Raw genomic sequence first — 21,096 nt, forward strand, 5'->3', positions numbered from 1 at the left:
CGTAAAGCTAAAACCCAACGCCCAAACCAATTCCCACCCACCCAAACAAGAACTAAAAAAGGGGCAGAACTTGATAACAGGGACTAAGGTGTGGAGCGGGACTCAAGGAGGACACGCATATGCTCCTCTAAATGGGCAACGCGGCGTCTGAGGGCACAGCAGTTGCAGCCACAGTGGGGGGGCACCAGAGATGGCACTACGGTGGTGGCGGGCAGCTGCCAGATGGTGGCGCCGTACCGCTGGAGGGCGGTGGCTGGGGCCCGGGGCACTGGAGGAGGCTTCAATTGCTGCTTCAGTCTCCTCCTCCTCCTCTGCCAAGCCCACCAGCCGCCGGTATTCACGCTGGATTGCCTCCAGCTTCCGGCACCGTGCCTTGGCGGCCAACTCCCTTCGATTTAGTTTAGGAGTAGCTGTGTATCAAAAAGAAAAAAACAAGACAATTGTAAAATATACTCTTAGAAAAGTAAGACAAGTTAATTATATATACACATAGTGGCATGGTAGAGTAGCACTATAAAGCACAGTAGAACATAACATTTTAAATCTCGCCCGTCCTTCTTCCTTCCACCCGTCTTTCACTTTTTAGTTGAACAGTGCACCAGGTGCTCTTCTCCATAAAACTTTCAAAGCGGAGTTGAAATCAGATATATGAGGCCATTGGTTACTCAATACTCCCGCTCCTATGCCAATTAAAGGGATTCTAGTCTTCTAGTTCACTCTTCAAACGTTCACAACTCATACTTACTTACGACATCGGATGGCGGGCGGACTTTGTCCGCACGCCATCCTCACGTTAAAAAGGGTGGGGGTCCCGTGGGGACAATTAATTAGGATGATGTTCCTGGCACAGTGGCGGGCGCATCCTGTTTTTTTTACATTCTGGTTGGCGGTGCCGAATGCAATGCTAAAAATGCATGTTGTGCTGCTTTTCCAAGCACAACATGACGGGCCCCGCACGGAGCCTGTCACGTTTTGCTTTGAAAGGTAGGGGGGGTACCATAGCATAGGTAGGTACCCTCCATGGGAACCCCCAAGCATACTCTGCAATGTCTGCATGCCTTTCCGTGGTGGACGGCAATGCCGCCACGCAAAGGCATTCCAAAATGCAGATTATATGGCTGGCGGTGTGTTCAGAGAAACACCACCGCCATATTGAACCCTTTTCCGCCTGGTCGACATGTGGGGGGTCTGACTCTTTTCTACAGGGATGGCGGGAGGTTTGCCCTGCGGTGTCGGCGGTGAATACCGCCGGCCCGGCAGGGGCAATACGCCCGCCATCCTAATGGGGCCCTAAGTCTCAACAGTACAGTATACATACAGTACACCCTTGCAGTGAGTGTACTGTCAAGTTCAACAATAGTTAAGGATTACGAATCTAACTTACCACCGCCCGCCACTGGTGCTGCCACTCCCCCTACCGCTCCATTGGTATCTGCAGCAACTGCCGCATCCTCTCCCTCCGCGTCGCCTTCGCTGGCCCCGGCAATGGTGGTCGGTAGTGCGCCTAGAAAACATTACACATTTATTAGGCATCATATACACCTGCCCCCTATTGATCAGTAGCAAGGTTAAAACTAACATGCATCACTAGTACAAATCAGGTAGTAGTAGAGTAGACACTAATAGTTATATATGGTCATTCTAGTCTTTGCTTAGTTAACCCGAGCCATGCAACCATTTTACCTTTGTGTCTTTTATTTTTGCACATGTGACGTTACCTTGCAGCTTTTTGTATAAGACACCTTTGAGCCCACATGACCTGCCTCACACTGCTACTGTCTACGTGCTGCGTACAAGCGGTCAACAAAAACATTAACAAGCCACTTTTTTAGGAAGTACTGGTGTAATGTTAGTCCATATTGCCTATCCATAAATGCTACACTTTTTGGCACGGCTGAGAAATGCTTGCAAGTTGCAATATACTAACGCGCACCATTTAATTTTTCGCATTACAGACGGAAGATTCCCTTCCACGAACCAGAGCTTTGCAGAGCTTCTGAATGATGCAACAACTACCAGTACTAGGTTCTTCTAAGGTGAGGGGTCCCTTCACTCACATCTTCATTTATAAATTTATATAAACTAAATTCCTAGGGGATGGTGGTGCTGCCTTCCACCACTGTTCAGTTATCATGATTTAATTCCCAACTGTAAGTAAGTGTAACAACAATGTTTATTGTTTTAATGTTATTGATTTTCCGGTTGGTGCTGCATTTTATAACAGAACAATGTACAGAGCTCTCACTTCAAAATAAACATTTTGAACTTACATAGACTTGGTGGTATTTGGTGTGGACTAACTTACACGAGTGAGCAAATTAAAGTAGGGTGTGCATGTGCATTGCTTCCACGACTGAGAGGTTGGGTGTGTTATGTTCTGGGTTGTCTACTTGTTGGATATCTTGGGGGGAGGGTTCGGAGACCTAATAGTTATGACAAGACAGTACTATAGTCGAGCAGGGGATTGTGGTGGGTTCTGAATTTCTGATTGAGGTGTGTGAGGAAGGTCCAACCTACCATCACCAACATCCTAATTTCTTGTGCAAAGGTCTGTATGTGCAAGATCCCTACAACAGTAGTAGTATGTCCTATAGGCTATCCTATCAAAATAGTAATAAATCTGGTTGGGCATTTGTTGCTGTGAATTTTCAAAGCCTCAAGATTAACAAAGACTCAAGATCAATAAGACTAGAAGTAGTACAAAAGGACGACCCAAAGGATTGGACTCAATGGCTAGAGCTACTGGTGAATATGAGATTTATTACAACCTTTCACATAAAGAGTGGCACTGGCCAACTGGGCAAGCTTAGCTACTACAGTACAGACAGACTGATAGTAGTAGTAGTACTGAGAGTCATCATAGCAGAGGCAGGGATAAGATTTTTGAAACCGTACAGATCGAAGGATAATTGTTGGTAAAAAAATAGCATTTGGAAACTGAAACAATAGTTCGTGATAAATATGGTGCAGTAAAAGTTATGGAATAAGAAATATCATTATAAACAAGAAGACTTACTGGGGCCAGCAGAGGAGCCCTCATTGGTGTCCTCCTGGTGGTGCTGTTCGGACTGTTGTCCCGCCGAATCCCCACTCCCTGTCCGTCTGCCCCTGGGTGCTGATGAACAGGAAAGATATAAGAAAGAGACAAACATTGATGGATGGTGTCAAACAAATACAATATTTTTCAACAACGGTCAAAAAACACTTATGTAAACAACAATTGCAATAACTAAATTGACCGATCTCATCTGGTCAACAAGTAGTATCAGGGGATTCGCGGATCGACTACTTAAGTTACTACTTATCAACAGTAATCCAGTCTTCCATTCTGATTCCAGAATACTAAGTTACAACTAATCCTAAGTACGACGTACCACCCGACCTAGCCCACCTATTCCAGGCATGCCAATTGTGCATTAAGCACATCTTTTATTCCTCAACAATGCATATGGTCAAATGGAGGACACATGACTACATTTTTTGTATACACCAAATTTTGGGTTGATTGATTGATGCTGATGTTCTGCTAGTGCTAAGCCAATTACCACCACTAATTGAACAAACTAGAAAAGGTTCTAATAAAGACTGCCGTACTAGCAGCACGTCAAATAACTGAGGGGGCATCACGCATACCACTAACAAATTAGAAACTCATACAAAGTACCTAAACCTAAGTATCAATCCGCCCCTATCTATTAGTGACAGGACAAAGTAAGGAGTGGACTAGAGTCACTGTAGCATTACGTAACTTAATTTCTCTAAAATAAACTCTTACAGAATCATGCTAAGCGAGCGCAAATGCAAAGTTGCAAACAAGTAAGATTAGTAGAGTAGCGCAGAAGAGCACCTGTGTCATAATCACAGAAGACTTTTAAACATAATTAACCTGGAATGTAAGCAGCAAAATTCTAGCTGGTTGGAAGACAAAAAAGATTTTCACAATATATAACACAGAGCAGAAGAACAGACACAAAGTAGTAATAATTAAATAGTTACTCACCAAGCCCTGGGACCTCCACTCCTAGCAGGTCCAGCAGGTCCTGCTCACGGTCCAGGATGTCGGACCACCAGTGCGTTAGCTGCGCCTGGGTGCGCCGGACCCCAGAGAAGCGCGACACTGTCCGGCGCACCTTCCCGCACCACTGCCGGCGCTCCCGGAGGCCGTACCCGGACCCAGGCCTGCCACCTGCTGCCAGGGTTGAGGGGAGGTGGCGCTGCACAAAGAAAATGAGTGTAGCCAACTCCACCTCCCCAAATAAGGCCCGTGCCTGCACCCCTTGTGGGCGCCGCCTTCCGCGGTCGCGGCTCTGGCTGCGACGGCGACCAGCCCTACCCTTAGACATGGTTCTGGGACGGGGCGGGAAATAAAAGGTAATAAAATTAAAGAAGTAAAGGAAATAAAGAGCAGGCAATAGAAAGAGAGAAAAAGTAGCTAAAAAACAAAAAAAGAGTAGACAAAAAACAAAAATATAGAGGCAGGAAAATAGTCAGAGAAATAATAAATAAGAAAGATTAAAAAAAAAGTAGCTTTAAACAAATGATTGAAAAGATGTATGGAGGATTCAAAATCAGGCCCCAGAACCATGCAATACAGTGAAAAACAAGATGGCCGCGCCCATTGCGACCACATGCGCAAGTTCGCATGATATTTTCTCCCCGAGCATGCAAAAACGCGATCAAGTAAAAGCGGTCGCGAACAGGAAATATCTACCGCGAACAAGCGCGAACATGCATTGCGCGACCCGGAACAGGAAGTAAGCATTGCGAGAGGGCAGGACAACTGAAAACAAGATGGCCGCACCCGTGAGCAACCGCATGGGTCAGCTGGCGACCCGCGATCACGCAAAAAATACCGCGAACAGGCGGGATATTTCTGGCGTGTTTGCGCAGATTTTTAGCATTTTCACAATAGTTTGCGAAAGTTAATTTCGCAAATTCCGCCCACCCATACTCTGAACCACCACCAGGGTTCATGGTTCCCCAGCAGTTGGGGCGGGCACATGGCTGGCCAAACGCCAGAGTTGTAATATGGTGGGCAGAGCGCCGGTGCGATGGTAGCCGGAACGCCACCGCTGCACCACCGTGAGTATGGCAGTCCAAGGACCGTCAAACTCATAACCAGGCCCTAAACTAATTTAAGAAAGATGTTGGACACTAAAAGGGCGACACTTAGTATTCCCACTCCAATCTAAACCAATCTGGGGAAGGTGTTGGACACTAAAAAGGCTACATTTACTATTGCAACTCAAATCTATACCAATTTGAGGACAGTGCTGGACACTAAAGGGTGACATTTACTATTCCTACTCCAAAGTAAACTATTTTGAAGAAAGTTCTGGACACTAAAGAGGTGACATTTACTATTACCACTCTAATCTATACTAATTTGGGGAAGGTGTTGGACAATAAATAGTTGATATGTAGTAGTCCCACACCAATCTAAACAAGCTGGGGGGAGGTGTTGGACACTAAAGAGGTGACATTTACTATTCCCACTCTAATCTATACCCATTTTGGGAAGATGTTGGGCACTAAAGTGGTGACATTTACTATTTCCACTCCAATTTATACCAATTTGGTGAACATGCTGGACACTAAAGGGCTGACATTTACTATTCCCACTCCAATGTACATTCATTTGGGGCAGGTGTAGGACACTAAAGGGGTGAAATGTACTATTCCCACTCCAATCTAAACATATTTGGGAAGGTGTTCGACATTAAAGGCGGGACATTTACTATTCCCCTTCCAAGATAAACCAATTTGTGGCAGGTGTTGGGCACTAAAAGTGTGATATTTACTATTCCCACTCCAATTTAAACCTATTTGGGAAAAATGTTGGACACAAAATGGGGTATAATTACTATTTCCGCTCCAATCAATGCCAACTTAGGGCATCGTTATGATGCCAGACAGTCTTACCGCCGTCTGACACCATTGTAGTCCGGGGACCACCTGAGAGGCAGGTGGCGGTCCGACTGCCCAATTGCAATTTGACTGTCGTGGTGGCGGTGGGAAAATGCTTTTTTTCTACTGAGGCTTGTGCTGCAGCCCAGGAAAAGTGCTGCAGGACAACCACAGTAGAAAAAATCACTTTGTTTGCCTGACTCCATGTGGTGCCTGGCACCCAATGCATCGATGTGTGGGGGGCACTTTGTGTGCCCCGAGGGACACTTAGCCGTGGCTCCCAGGGGACTGGGGCTCAGTTGGGGGCCTCCAAAGTCCGTTTCCTTCTGCCTTTAAATGGCAGTTGGACCTCCATAAATAGTCAGTCGGAAAAAGGCATCATAATCGCTGCATCAGTGCGTGTGCAGGAACCGCCTCAATGTTAGGAATATGATTCTGACCGCTGCCACAGTGGCATCCTAGATTCTGTAGGAGGGGGTGAACTGTCCCTTGGACCTCTGTGGTCTGAGCACCTGCATCAAAATGCGCCGGTTGGACCAATGGCCTATATGTCATTGGGACTGCCCCCATATCGTAATCAGGTCCATAGGGAAGGTGTTGCATGTTAAAGAGTTGACTTTTACTATTCCCTTTCCAATCAAAACCGAGTGGGGGAAAGTGTTGGACGCTAAAGAGGTTACAGTTACTTTTGCAACTTCAATCTATATCAGTTTGGAGACGGTGTTGGACAGTAAAAGGGTGACATTTACTGTTCCCACTCCAATCTAAACCTTTTTGGGAAGGTGCTGGACACTAAATAGATGACATGTACTGATCCCATGCCAATCTACACCATTTTGGGAAAGTGTTGTGCACAAAACTGGTGACATTTACCATTCCCACACTAATCTAAACAAATTTGGGGAAGGTGTTAGACACAAAAAGGGTTATATTTAAGTATGGGCGGTGAACTCCGCTCTGCTAGAGGAGTTTGCAGATTTTTTCGCACTCTGCGTTACACGGAGTTCGGAAAACGTTTTTATTCTTGTTCGCGCTCGTCAAAGTCAAGTTGGCGACTGAGGAAAATCCACCTCCCGGCGAGATTTGTCCTTGTTTGCAATTGTCAACGTCAAATGGCGAGCGCGAGCATTGAAAATCAACCTCCCGGTGAAATTTCTTAACGTGGGCGGTCGGATTTCTCATTACAAGTGATCGCATATGCTTGCGACCGCTTGCACTGAGAAACCATCCGTTCTCGTTGAGAAAGCTGCCGCTTGAGTAAAAAATGTATTCAAGCGGCAGAAAGGAAGCAGCGTCCCCTTGTGTTGTGCATTATCCAACGCACTCTGCCGCTTGCGGAGCTCCGCGTAGCATGGCTGAGTTTTTTATGCACTTCGCGGAGTTCTGTGGAGCAGAGTTCCGCGTAGCGCAGCAGAGTTTTTTATGCACTTCGCGGAGGTCCTTGGAGCGGAACTCTACAAACTTCGCCCAGGCTTAGTTATATTTACTATTTCCACTCCAATCTAAAATAATTTGGGGAAGGTGTTGGACACTAAAGAGGTTACATTTACTATTCCTACTCCAAAGTAAACTATTTTGAAGAAAGTATTGGACACTAAAGAGGTGACATTTGCTTTTACTAATCCAATGTATACCGATTTGGGAAAGGTGTTTGGACACTTGATAGATGACATATACTATTCCCACTCCAGTCTAAGCCAACTGGGGGAAGGTATTGGACTTTAAAAGGGTCGCATTTATTATTCCCACTTCAATCTATATCAATTTGAGGAAGTTGTTGGATATTAAAGGGGTGACATATACTATTTACACTCCTATCTAAACCTATTGGGGAAATATAAGGGGCACAAAAAGGGTTATAATAACTATTCCCATTTCAATCTATACCAATTTAGGTAAGGTGTTGGAAGTTAAAGATGTCACATTTACCATTCCCTTTCCAATCAATACCAATTTGGGGAATGTGTTGGATACTATAGTGGTGACATTTATTATTCCAACTCCAATCTATAACAATTTGGCAAAGGCTTTGGACACTAAGGGGCCGATTCCGATCCGGGTCGGAAGGGCACCGAACGCGATCCAGCCGGAAAAACTACGAGCCGTACGCGTGTTTTCCGCCCGACTCGTACAGCTGTATGAGCGGGCAAGTACGGTGCGAGCTACGTGAAATTCACTGACCGAGTCGTTTCTGGGTCCGAACCGTTCCGTACGTCTCGGTCGGAAGCTAAACGTGGCGTGCAATGAATGCAATTTACGACCGAGCCAGTACGATGCACGCGTCGGACAGCCTGTGCGAGCCGAAGTGTCCGGCTCGCAAAACGTCCGGGTGGTTGCCTTTGGGGGTCCGCGTCAGACCCCCTGTCACCTGCAGCCCTACGACTCAGACACATGGGGAGACCCAAGGGTCCCCCCAACACAGGCATGTACGGTGCGGATGGCACCAATGCGTACCCACTGTAGAGGGCGCCCTTGCGCGAGACGCACCCATTCAGTCAATGGGAGCCCATGTACGCATCGTATGACCGGCTCCCATTGACTTCTATGGAAGTCCGACCGAACCGAGTCTGGCAGCATACGGCCGCATCATACTCGCTCGGTCGGACTGCAGGGTTCCGGCTCGGTCGGTAAACACTCCGGATCCGGCTCGGTCGGAGTGCTTTCCGACCCGGATCTGAATTGGCACCTAAAAGGGTGACATTTACTATTCCCACTCCAATTGAAACCTATTGGGGGAAGGTGTTCAGCACTAAAGAGGTGACATTTAATATTGCAACTGCAATCAATACATATTTGAAGAAGGTGCTGGACATGTACTATTCCCACTGCAAAGCAAACTATTTTGAGGAAAGTATTTGACACAAAAAAGGTGACATTTACTATCAGCACTCACATTTAAACAAATTTGGGGATGTTGTTGGTCACTGAATAGACGAAAAGCACTATTCCCACTTCAATGTGAATCAACTGGGGAAAGGTGTTGGGCACTATAGGGATGGCATTTACTCTTTCCACTCCAATCTATGCCCATTTTAGGAAAGTGTTGAACACTAAAGGGGTGACATTTCCTATTCCCAGACCAATCTATTCCAAATTGGAGAAAGTATTGGAAACCAAAGGACTGAAATGTACTATTAAATTCAAGATAACTTTATTCGGTTGTTTACTTAAAACTGTCAAAGTATGTAAATACATCCAGGAATTTGCAAGTTAAGAAACAATTAAAACAAGATAAATTCTTGGGTTACATCTAAAATATGTAGTAAAAAAAGCATGAAGAAAACGTAAAAACCGTTAAAACAAGCATTCACTCTATTAACCATCACGCATTTAGAGAACAAAGCACTTGAGAAGCTTGAAATGAAATCTTGTGTAGAACACCCAATCCATTTGTGCCGATAACCAAAATTTCATGATCACAAAAGATAAATTCTAATGGTAGCAATCGGCACCAGCTACGTCAAAAACTTCTCACGATTGATCCCGATCCAATCTAAACTAATTTGGGCAAGGTATTGGACATTAAAGGGGTCACATTTACTGTTCCCACTCAAATCTAAACCAATTTGGGGGAGGTATTGAACACTGAAGGGGTGAAATGTACTCTTTCCACTACAATATGAAATATTTTAAGCAAGGTGCTACACACTAAAGATGTTATATTCACAACTATACTCCATACTCACATCTTAATTTTGATCTACAAAATAACCTAATATTTACTTTAAAAGCACACTAAATAAAACTACAAATTCATAATTACACATTAACATATAAAAGATTATTTTTATCACTAATAATAATTAATATATTTAAACATGTTTTTACTGGCATTCCTAAACTTTGAACCATAAAAACAAATCATAGTCTAAAATGTATAATCATAAAATAATAAAAAAAAAAATATAATACATTTTTACTTTATCATGAAATTAACCAATAACATACACATATATATACAAAAAGAAGGGCATTTATGCATCATACATAATACAAATATATTATATTTGCCTAATTTATTGACACAAAATTTACAAAAAAGTTTCAAATAGATTTAAATATAATAAATAAAAATGTATCAATAGTATTTTACAATGAAATAACCTCACAAATATTTTAATTGTTTTTGATTAAAAAAAGTTTAACAAAACTTATAACATGACAAGTTTGTTTTGAAAAATGTAATATAATTTTACTTGATTAAACTTGATTTATATATATATCTTCATTTTCTATTTTTTGTATTTTAAATATTTATTTTAATATTTACAATAAAATAATTGTTTTAAAATGTAATATAATTAATATATGTACTAAAACATTATGAATTATCATATATAAAAATGATTAATGTAGCAAAATAAATGTTAACATTTTGCAATATTGCAAATCAATTATACAATTAACGTAATATTTGCATTAAAATATCTACTTTTATAAAGACCTCTCCATCCTTTTCCCCTAAAACCCAATATCCCACTGCTAAAACAACATATAAATCGATTATTTTTAGACATTAATACAACTAAACAGACAAATTGCAACAATTTCATAATTAATAAATTATCTTATTAAAGACACAAATAAAAAAATCCATACACATATATAAGCAAACACACTACAATAAATTACATACAATATTACATACACCGATATTTTCTAAATTGATATTTTTTACAACAATATTGAAAACAACACTTATTACGATTTTCTTACCTACAATTTTCCTGTCAAAGTTATTTTGACATCCCAATATTCTTCAAATTACATTTTTGTGTCACAATAGTCTTTATTCAATATTTTGTCCAAACATCAACTTGTGGTGGTTCTCCCAGGGCCCTCATTCTAATGCCCTTGGAGGGGAAAGGGTTGTCTATACTCCACACTGACAGCATCATGGGAATTCCAGGTGAGGTGGAGACTGGTAAGAACAAAGTCTACCTCTCTTTCACTAACAATTAAACCTTCAACCCACTCTGCCACCCCTGTTGCATTACAACCATTTCGACACTAATGCCAACCTATTTACACACGTTTGATATATGATATGTGTGACAGTTCACTACATTCACTATCTAATGTCAATCGACCATTTCTTTATTCTGTTACACCATATTACTTGCTAAACAGGTAGGTGTACATTTACATTTTTGACTCTAAACACAACTTCGCCTATGCATTTAAATCTTGATTAACAATAGTGTAAAGGCTAACCACTATAATCTCATTCAGAAAGTATTATTTGTATTGTATATTTAAAAAAAAATATTTCTGATATTATAACTTGGATCAGATTAATCCATGTTATAGGACTACATAGTTACAGTTCAGGTTTTGAGGATACCATATCACTGCATTGTTGTTTTTTCTAATTTGTTTAAGTTATGTTCATCTAAAAATGTATAGTATAATAGAAAAGGAAACCAAAATAAAATGTACATCTGAAAAATATTTATCCATTTAGTATAAGCAATACCCTGTTTTATTTGATACTTTGTAAGCAAACAAAATAATAATGAATTCATTTTAATAACATTTCTGGAATTATTCATTTAGATGAACATAACTTGAACACACATTACATCACCTACATGGAACTGTGTTATATATTTATATTTAGAAGTCTCTTAAAAGCATTATAAAGTTACGTGTGTCAGCTGTCTCACTCAGGTCTCATTTTATTAGTAAATTATAGAATTATATATACACTGTAAAATATACAAAATGTACTGCATCACCTCCACTGTGTGAATAAAGATTACATCTACGTAAATTAAATATTGTTGTGTAGTAACACAGAGAATCATGTCGGACAGATATCGTTCACTCACACCTGGATATTTTTTTTATCTAAATAAAATATTAGTATTTTTTCTCCCTATCTTCAAAGCAATTCATTGTCAAAATTCCTATATTAAATATAAAAGTAATTCAAGGAGAAATCATATACAATTGTATGTCCTCTATTCACTATTTAACAAGACAAGCTAAAGCATTAATTGTTAAGCTTGGCATACAACAGTTTTAGGGACTGTATTTGACAGGGAGATGGTAAGTTATGTTACTCTGTACCCTGAGCAGAGTGTAAAATGCTTGGATGCGAGTGATAACATACACCACATGATTACAGACCCAAAATCTGAAATCAGAATTCACATGATTGTTTAATACAAAAACAAGCCATAGAATCAGTTGTGATGTTGTTCAGTGTAGTATTATCTGTAGTAAATTGGATGAAGTGATTCATTTATCTGAGCATAACATTTAGGACTTTCCTGAGAACAACTGAGAAAGACGGCTGTGACAACCCACTGGAGTTGTTAACAGTGGGCCTCATTATGATGGCTGTCGGACTTACGTCCAACCGCCTTCATATCGGAGACGGGACTGCCCGACTTGCTGTTGGCGGTCCCGCCAAGGAAATTACAATGCAACTGCCTCCAAGGCGGTCGTAATGTCTATGTTTTTTATTGCGGTGGTTGCTGCGTGCTGCAGCATACGCCGCAGTCCAAAAAATAGACATAACACATATCCCTGCCTGCAACATGGTGCCACAAATAAGGGCCAGGGTGGAAGGGGGGCCCGCTACGGGCCCCCAATGTCCCTTTCCACCAGCCTTTTTATGGCTGATGAAGCGCCATGAAACGGCTGGCGGGGAGGGATATCATAATCCCTTTGGCGGTGCCTGGCAGGCACCGCCAACATTGTAGGGATTATGCCTCCAATGCACTGGCGGGCTCAAGGAGCCTGTCGGATGCATGGAGGTTGATCTTTCCAACCACCAACCATCCGCTTGCCATTGTAATATGGCGGGTGGTAAACATGCTTACCATGGTGGTGAGACTGCCACCAACAGGCTGTCTGTGGTGGTCTCACCGCCATCGTAATCAGGCCCAGTGTACTGGAAAGAGTTAGTAGCACAGAATTGTAAAAATGCAATCATCTTCACAATAGGTGGAATGGCTAGCTGGATGTTAATGTTCAACAAAAGTTCTTATTTAAACTGTAAGGATAATGCTTCTGTAATGTCCAGGCGTTTCATTCTTAATGATGTGCCATTCCTGCATTGGTTGCAAGGTCATGACAGTGGTTTGTAGACTCTCTCTGATCTCACGCTCTCTTACTAGGGCTTGTGGATTGACATATCTAAAACATAATAGTGAAATGGGTCATTATTAATTGGGTAGACATTGATGTTGACTATATTTAAACAATTTATATATTGAGGACATGTGCACTTAAAACCATATATGTATATAGTTTTAAGTGCACATGTCTTCAATATATGAATTGTTTAAATATAGTTTTCTGTTTTCAAGATCCAGAAGCTGTTTCTTCATAGACTCCATGAGACTAACCTGAGGAGACATTTGGTCAATCATAGCCTTATTATCTCTTATTTGCAATGATCAAAAGACAGAAGCACATGAAAGTTATTAGACGTATCATGACAGTGAACAAAATAAAAAGTTCCACCATCTTACTGAAACAATGTATATAGGCACGCATATGAAACAGTATAACAATCTGGCATACTCCTACTATGAATACCCTAATCTATGTGTCTGGGGTGATGTGAATGTTCTGCCAAGAATCCCTGTGATGGATGATAAAACCCCATTACCTGTAGGGAAAGAGTGTAAGACCCTGTCTTGGTCACAAGCTGGACACCCCTCACTGAAATATCAATCAGCTGCTGGGCAAAAGCATCTGTGTGTAGAGACATCTAGGTGACTGCAGAAATGCTCCTCTACCAACACCCAGAAACATATGTTTATTAATGACAAAAGGCATCCTTGCCATGGACTGAGATTTAAATTAGGCTGTCATTGCTTCTGTGCTACAGACAGTTAGGTCGCTCAAACAAACAGATGGACGGAATGCGAAACAAATTAAACATTCACCCCAGTTAAGCGATCTGGGTTAAATCCATCGTTCTTTTGCCAACAAGCCACCCCAGTTTGGACCCAGCCATATGCAAATCAATCTTGACCCTGCTCCTCGTGGGAACAGTCCGGCCCGAACTGCAAAGCCAGGTCCTTCTTGGACCAGAAACAACCATCCTGGGACGGTTTCTGGATATAGCCCGTCATTAGCCAAGCTAGCTTGAATGCAGTGGCACACCAGGCAAGGGGCCCATGTCTGGGCATGCCCATCCTACTTGATGAAAAATGCTGTGCAAACAAATGATGGACGGAATACTGAACAATTCAAACATTCACCCCCAGTCAAGGGATCTGGGTTAAATCCATTGTTCCTTTGCTCACTGTGTCACCCCAGTTTGGAACAAGCCACCACAGATTGGATCCAGCCAAATGCAAATCAGTCTTGCCCTTGCTTTTCATTGGAACAGTCCAGTCTGAACTTCCAGACAGGTCCTTCCTAGTTCTGTCACCAGAGGTACTAAAATAAAAGCGCATTTGCACAATGCATGTGTAGGCCTTGTAAATAGTGTCAAGGCAATACTATAGTATTCTTGCGAAGTTGACTCGGGTGAGCAAAGTTGGTGTTTCTAAGAAACTAATCCTAACTGTCACTAATGCAAATGTGTGTTTAAAGTCAATGTGAAAAAGTTAAGGCAAATTTAGGAAGAACCCATATTCATATAAAATTGCAACGTTTCCTTCTAGACCTAACTGGGACACATGACACTGTCATATCTCTCTACAAATGTTTAATATCAGAGCAGATGACGTCTGCATTATTGTACAGCTTGTATTTATCCCAGTATTTTTGCCACTGATTCTGCATGTGAATCCACCATTTTTGTTTTGGCAGGAGGTGGATAAGAGGCTTGTTTTCGCTCATTAGGAGGATTTTGTGTGTTTCTTTAATACCCATTTTATATAATTATGCCGACAAATCTTTCTGAAGTTGCCATATTTTTGTAAAATACGGAAGCATAGCAAAAAAATCCTACTCTTGATGGAAGCTATACTGTGAAAATAGGCAACAAACAATTGAAAATATGGTGTGCAGATAGCAAAGTTTAATAGTTGCCAAGCTTCAATAATAACAGACATCACCTATAAGATCTTAAGCAGAAGGCAGGAACAGTACCTTAAAGAAGCAGCATCAAGGCTAAATGAGACCACCCTCTTTCGATAAGTTTCCCTCAGGCAGTCTCTAGAAAAGCAGGCTCTTGACTGGAACATTGAAGGAGCAGAAAAGAGGGCACCAAGATGATATAAACAACTAAAACTGCATCAGGTATTTTCCAAAGGCAATGATAACCCAGTATATATGCAGCCTGTGCGGTATTAAGCTGCAATTTGTCTTCTTTATTTGGCCTAAATTGCAGGCTTTGACAGAGATTAAAGCGCATCCACCATCTTGGATCACTGCTCCAGCAGTCCTAGATGATAATAGTTGTATATGACATATTGCATACCTTATTACATAACTATATACTTGAATCCAAATACATATTTTACAATAGTGCTACAAGCACAATAAAGAGTATGGGCCTGGTTTAGAAAGGTGACGGATATCACGTCCACCGAAATATAAATCCCATTACATCCTGTGGGATTTATATTGTGGTGGACGGGATGTTCATCACCGTTGTGACGAAGTAACTCATCCGCCGAGTTCTAAATCAGGCCCTTAGACAGTAAATATAATAGGACGGTATTATGTTGCCAGTAAGAAACTACAGGTAGTTTTCTCTCCCAATTTAGGTTAATTTAGATGATCTAGGATCCAGAATCCAAAGGGAGGGTAGGATATTGTTATAGATTGGTGCTATAGTGAAAGACACTCATAGGTAATTAAAACCTTGTCCTCATATCATCATAAGTAACATCATTAAATCATGTTTTCATAAAAGGCTGGGCAGTGGCTTTAATCCAATCAGCAGTGTTGTATACACTTGATGCACTATATGTGGGGAGGAATACCTTGCAGAACGCTATTAAACAATAAACAACAAAACTTCGAGTCGCAGAGTTGGATAACACAGGAACATTCACATTCCATCTCTCCAGAGAGACTGTGCAGGAGGTCAACAGAAAGAGCCACCTGCCTGAATTGGTGGCGAGCGGCAGAGAAGGACTTCAGGGGATACAAAGAAACACATTCAGTGTTGGTTTTGAGGTGGATGCAAGGGCCTGCACCCCTGTGTCTAAAACTCTGTAGAAGACTTACTCTTGCAGTGTACACATGTTAATGCAGATACTAAAAGGGATACTTTGCGGTCCAGTGCTAGACATTTAAAGGCAGATTTACCAAGATTTTACACCGTGTTTACGCTACAAAAATTACGCAAATTGTCGCAAAATCTTTTTGACTGATTTTCTTTCCAGCGCTAAACTTGTTTAACACTGGAAATGATGTGAAAGTAATGCATTACTTAGCGCCAAGGAGACGTACCATGGGTAGTGCATGGGCGTTTCCATGCAACCATCCAAGGTTTCTGATGCTAAACCCAATTTATTAAATAAATCCAACAGGGTTTAGCATCAGAAAATAGTGCACCCTTCAATCAGGCACTATGAACTAGAAATTGTTTTTTTCTACTTCATTTTCTGACTTTGCATGTGTGCTGCACTGTACAGAACACATCCAAAATGGGATTTTTTTTTAAATTAGTCTAAGCATAGTATTTTATACTGGCAGGTTATCCTTTCAGAACAAAACCTATGCTTGACTCACGGAGACACACTTGCACTATGGCGGAGATGTGTGTCTGTGGTGCACGGCCGCAAATTTCAGCGCCGACACTGGAGAGGAAGGAGGAGAGTGCGGTAAGTCAGTAAATTTGGGGCTCTCCAACACTTTCCCTCTCACGCAGCACAGCATTTGTGGCTGCTGCACTGCGCTGCATGAGAAATTGGTAAATCTGGCCCACAGAGATTCAGAACCTGACAAACATCTTGAGGGACCATGCATCACCGCAATCACAGCAGGCAATTACTAAGGACAATTCTCTCACACATGGACTATTGGCCCCTCGGCGTGCCATGCAATTCTTGTTTTCCTAAGGCACTTACAGGAGTAAAGCACGCTGCTAAGGACAATTCTCTCACACATGGACTATTGGCCCCTCGGCGTGCCATGCAATTCTTGTTTTCCTAAGGCACTTACAGGAGTAAAACACGCTGCCTGTTTTTGCACAGCCACCATGTCACATAGTTCAACACGGAGTCAGCTATGATAGAACTCACAAACATTGGTCGGTCAATGGTGAAACTTGACCCCACAGTTGCAGCATTATCCATAGAAGTGAGACCAGTACGTTGGGACCTGTCAACGCCAGCATGGGTATCCCAGAACACATTGAGCATGGGGATAGGCTCCTGTTGGCTTTCAGTCTTGTGAATTAAAGGGCCAAATTCTGGTCAAGAACATCCAGTTTGTCATTGATCTTGCATGTGATCCGCTCTGCCTGCAATGCATGTCGGTTCAGCGAGACGCTTTTCTTTCAAACACAGGGAATATGCACCTTTGTGACTGCCAAGGATGTTGCCAACCATCTGTGGGCGTGAGGGTTAAGGTCGGTATGCCAGCTATGTCATGCAGAAGCACAAGATGTGCTGACGGTGTGAGTTGTATGGAACCATTTTGGACAGTTCTGGCAATATTGCCTGCCTGTACTGGCCGGGTCAGTTCAATTCCATAGACTATGATGAGTGCTACAATGAGCTAAATTACATCTCCAGCATGAATTTTGGGATACTAATCTGGCTGTATACCGCAGCTGAGGTAATCAATTCAATGAATGGAGGATTTTGAAATACAAGAATGTGAGCTTTGATTCTGTCATATCTATACATTATTTTAGCCCAGACTTATTCCATCTAGCCCCTGTTCAGAATAGTCTGGAGCATATTTACAAGGGGATAAAACCACTAGAATGTCACTTTTAGTGACGTTCTGGTAGCGAAATGCCTTTTTGCATATTTACAAAGCGGCATTAAGCCACTTTATGGGGCGTAACTCCACCTTGTAAATAAGGCCCCTTTACATGCATCACTTAGCGTGAAAGGGGCATGATTTGAGTGTTGCTGTGGGCGTTCCCCCGCAACAACCATTGGTTTTGATGCTGCCCCAGATTTACAAGGAGGTGTAAATCTGAGGCAGCGCCAAAATCTAACACCATGCAGGAGCAGGTGTTAGAATGGCGAAACAAGGTGAAATACTTCTACTTCTCCTCGTTTTTGCTTTATCTATGTATGCTGCATTCTGCAGCACACATAGAAAGAGCAAAGTGCCATTAGTAATTGTTTATGTGCAGGAAGGGACACCTTCCTGCACATAAACAATCATTCCCTGCAGCGCAGGCACCCTTGCACTTTAGTGCAAGGGTGCATGCGTTGGCACTTGGCAGCTAAATGTAGCGCCAATGGTAGCAAAAACTCAGGGGTGTGCCATATTCTTGTGAATATGGTGCATCTCTGCATTTAGAAAATGTCAGAGCATGGTGCCGCCAATTTTGGCGCAGCTCCGCGCTCTGACATTTTCTCATAAATATGCACCTCTGTCATCTAAGTCTGCTTTGTGATTCAGTTGGTTTACAGTATAATGAGTTGAATAGCACATGCATCCTTGAAACCAGGCCTCTCATTTGCCAGCACACTTGTACAGGATGGTAGGGGCTTTGAATCATTCATAGGGTGGAGGCCCTAGTCTGCTGCCAAGGCAACTTTAAGCTACTGACAGAGCCAAGAATAGATGCTGTATTCGTCTCTCCAGAGCTTCACAGTCTCTGAATTCCCTATTCAAAATAAGATGATCAATTGAATGCATTCCTTGGGGGGCTCAATTGTCCCCCCAGATCGACTTGCTGCCTATCAGTGGTCCTGCGTGTCCCCAAATCAGGGCTGCTATAGGTACGTAAGGGTCTTTTTTCCAGCTTATGACAGTGTTTCCATATTAACAGTATTGAGGGTATTACTGGGTCGCAAAGGTTCTGGACAGTGTAGTAAATGTCCCACCATGTGCACCCATATAGGCTCGTTAGGGATTCGAGCTAGGAACTAGCCATATGAGGCAAGTGATGTGCATAATAATACATCTCAATATGTTGGATCTCCTTGATGCTGTGTGTTTGCGGTTTTAACTGAAAGCTGGCTTCGCCCCATATAAACCTTTTAATGCCAGCATTAATGCAGATCAGTGTAGTGGACTTGATTCTTATGAGTAATATTCTCATAACACAGTTGTAGCAAGGTGCCACTGTCATTTTAACACATTTGACTCTGCCCCACATGCGCAAGTTGAAGAAATACATTTTTCGTTTGGGATGTTCGTGGAACCAAGTTATCTTCTGCCATGGTGTTCAGCACGATTCGAATCCCTAGATATTTTAGGGGCATATTATCAGGGCTTGATAATATGCTGCAGCATGTAAAAATAGTTCAACTGGCCCAGCTGGAGAATCACTGAGCCTCACTTTACTTGTAGAGCGTAAGGCAGCCCACAGGGGCTCTTATTTTAACAAAGCAAAAGGGAGGGGATTTAAGGGACATCGCTGGTGATTGCCGACCAGCATTGGGGAAGGGGTGGGATATGTGTTCCCCACAGATGATGCAAGCTATCAGTGACTTATAAAGCCATCTTCGCTTCGTGATAATATTTTCACTTAGGCTAGCCCTCTCTAGGGTGCGGTAAAGGTAGTTCCACTCCACCCTGTCAAACGACTTCTCTGCATCCAACGAGAGGGCAAAGGCTTCAGTCTCCAGTTCCCTGGTGCTCCAGAGAAGGTGCCATAGAGTCCCCATATGGTTCCTTGAGGACCACTGGGGCACAAAGCTCACTTTGACTCTTGAACCAAGGAGAGAAGTCACTTTACAGAATCTTGTGGCCAGAATGTTTGTCAACACATTCACATATACATTGATAAGGGAGATGGGACAATCGTAGAGCATTTCAGAGTGTCTTTGTGTGTCTTCAGGATAAGAGAGATTAATGCTTTGCTTGAGATCGGCCCCAGGGATCCAGTTTTTTTAAACTCCTTTTATAAAACTCACCAAGAAACCCATCTTCTCCTGGGGATCTTCACATAAGCAGTGAAGAGATGACTTCCACTATTTCTTGGTCTGTGATTTCTCCTTCAAAGAGTACTTTACCTTCCTCTGACAATGACAGGAGCAGTATATTTTTCAAAAACTCAGCTCCCAAGTTGGTTGCCTCCTGGCTGTCTGAGTTGCATAGGCATTCATAAGTCCCATTCTTTTTAACATCTATTTGCGGCCCCTGTTCCCTCTAATTAAATCTTTTGGAGTCAGCCTGGTGAATTATGCTGACGATACGCAGCTGGCCTTCTCCTTAGAAGGGGATGGCGCATTGTCTATGGATTTATTCCAGCAATGTATGCGGCAGACCACGGGCTGGCTCAGAAGGAACTCTCTACAGTTCAATTGTGGAAAAACGGAGGTGGTCTTCTGCTCGCCAACCAGGATACCTAAACATCTTCCCTCTGAGTTCAGACTTACTCCAGAGGAAGAACCTCTGATTCCGGTCAGCAAGGTACGCAATCTCGGGGTGATTATTGATGATGACCTCCACATGGTATCCCAGGCTAATAAGACCGCTAACGTTTGCTTTGCCCTTCTACGTCTGCTACGCAGCATTCTACCCTTACTTCCTAGGGAGTCGCGAGCTACGGTGATACGCAGTACGGTGCTAAGCAGGCTGGACTATTGCAATTCCCTATATTTGGGGGCCCCGCAGTATATCTTCCAGGGATTGCAAAGGATCCAGTCAGCTGCAGCCAAATTAGTTCTTGATAGGCGACGTAGCTCTTCGGCTACTGGAGCACTGAGGGACCTACATTGGCTACCTGTTAAGGAAAGGGTCTCCTTTAAGTCCTTGTGTCTGGTTTTCAGAGCAGTGCATGGACTGGGTCCAGTCCCCCTACAGGCAAAGTTTGCTCGTCATCAACCCATCAGGAAGCTGCGTTCATCCACAGCTGGTCTATTGGTAGTCCCGAGATTTAAACGCTCCAGGGTGGGCGGAAGGGCTTTCAGCATAGTGGTTTCTGGCATGTGGAATAAACTCCCTCAGAATCTGAGGCAGTGCAATTCCCTGCTCGAATTTCGCAAGGGGCTTAAAACCTGGCTGTATCCCAAAGCCTAAACCTGCGCCCTTCCCTTGATTCTCCCACTGTCCCCTTGGTATGTTTCTCCAGTCTAAAGCGCCAGGATGCCCGTAGGGCAACAGTTGCGCTATATAAGTTTCACATCAATC

This window comes from Triturus cristatus, chromosome 3_2, assembly GCF_964204655.1.
Source record: "Triturus cristatus chromosome 3_2, aTriCri1.1, whole genome shotgun sequence".
NCBI lineage: Eukaryota > Metazoa > Chordata > Amphibia > Caudata > Salamandridae > Triturus > Triturus cristatus.